Below are 2,266 nucleotides of genomic sequence, written 5' to 3' on the forward strand. Positions count from 1 at the left end.
AAAGGTTTAGATGAGGGAGAATAAATGATCATTTTCGGGTGAACTATCCATTTAAGACTTTGGTTCACCTTCAGATCTATCTTGGAAGTATTGTTTGTATGAAATTTGAAAGATTTTCGTCCATCCATTTCGAGTGTTCACTCCTGATTCTTCAAGATGTTCATTAGGAGTTCCAAACTCTATAAATGTAGGCTTTTATTCACATGTAAATGATGTGAGAAACAATGAGGTTGGTTCTTGCATTTCACACCAGCATGTTTGAGCAAAATCCAACGAGGTTTGATGTGCGTTAAAGGGATTGTTCACAAACAAATTGAAAATTCACATCTAATGTCCTCGCCCTCAGGTTATTTAAGATGTAGGTAACCTTTTTTGTTCTTCGGTAGACCTGTAAAGAAGATTTTAAACTGAATCCGTGCTTTAAGTCGTATAATGCAAGTCAATGGTTACCCGTTTTTGAGATTAAAAATAAACACGTAAAAACGAGTCCAAATCAATCCTCGTGGCTTCTGATGACACACCGAGCTCTTATGAAGCCAAACAAATGGAGATGAACATTGATTACAGTATTATTAGCGTTCATTTTAGAAGGAAGTTCATGCAAACAACACTCATGTGTGCAAAGAACTGTAAAACTAATATTGTAAATAAAGTTCAATTTCCCACACAGACTGATCATTTGCCTTATTAAGAGCTCAGTGTGTATCATTAGTAACCATGTCTATTGATTTGGACTCATTTGAATGAGTTTATTTTTAATCTCAAAATGGGTAACCATTGACTTGGTTTATTAGAATCAGCAAGTGGTTATAAATGATAGTTCACCCACAAATTTTAAACTTACATCTAACGTACTCATCCTTAGGTTATTTAATATGTAGGTAACCTTATTTGTCCTTCAGTAGAACCGTAAAGACGATTTTAAGCTGAATCTGTGATCCATTGTATAATGCAAGTCAATGGTTACCCGTTTTTGAGATTAAAAATAAACACATATAAAGGAGTCTAAATCAATCCTCATGGTTCCTGAGTACACACTAAGCTCTTATGAAGCCAAACGAATGGAGATGAACATTATTTACAATTTTATTAGCTTTAGTTTTATAAGCTCAAGCAAAGTACACTCGTGTGTGTGTGTGTGTGCGCGGGCACAAAGAACTGTATTTATAATATTATTAGTTTTATAGTTCAATTTCCTACACAGACCGATCATTTGGCTTCATAAGAGCTCAGTGTATCATTATGAGCCATGGCTATTGATTTGGACTCGTTTGTGTGTGTTTATTTTTAATCTCAAAAACGGGTAACCATTGACTTGCTATATACGAATTAGCAAGCGGTTACAAATGATTGCTCACCCACAAATTGAAAATGTACCTCTAATGTACTCATCCTCAGGTTATTTAAGATGTAACCAACCTTTTTTGTCCTTCTGTAGAACCGTAAAGAAGATTTTGAGCTGAATCTGTGATCAATAATATAATGCAAGTCAATGGTTACCCGTTTTTGAGATTAAAATTGAACTCATACAAACGAGTCCCAATCAATCCTTGTGGCTTCTGATGACACACTGAGCTCTTATGAAGTCAGACAAATGGAGATGAACATTATTTACTGTATTATTAGCTCTAATTTTATAAGGAAGACCACGCAAACAACACTCGTGTGCGTAAAGAACTGTAAAACTAATAATATTGTAAATACAGTTAAATTTCCCACACAGACTGATCATTTGGCTTCATGAGGGCTCAGTGTATCATTATGAGCCATGGCTATTGATTTAGACTCGTTTGTATGAGTTTATTTTTAATCTCAAAAATGGGTAACCATTGACTTGCATTATATGAATCACCAAGCGGTTACTAATAATAGTTCACACAGAAATTGAAAACTTACATCTAATGTACTCATAATCAGGTTATTTAAGATGTAGGTAACCTTTTTTGTCCTTCTGTTGAACCGTAAAGAAGATTTTGAGCTGAATCCGTGATCTTTTGTGATTCGTATAATGCAAGTCAATGGTTACCCATTTTTGAGACTAAAAATAATCGCACACAAATAAGTCTAAATCAATCCTCGTGGCTTCTGATGACACACTAAGCTCTTATGAAGCCAAACAAACAAAGACTGAACACTATTTACAATTTTATCAGCTTTAATTTTAGTAGAAAGCTCATGCGAACAACACGTGTGTGTGTGTGTGTGTGTGTGTGTGTGTGTGTGTGTGTGTGTTTTTGTTTGAAGCAGTGAATAATAGATCACAATG

Source organism: Danio rerio, chromosome 2, assembly GCF_049306965.1.
Source record: "Danio rerio strain Tuebingen ecotype United States chromosome 2, GRCz12tu, whole genome shotgun sequence".
NCBI lineage: Eukaryota > Metazoa > Chordata > Actinopteri > Cypriniformes > Danionidae > Danio > Danio rerio.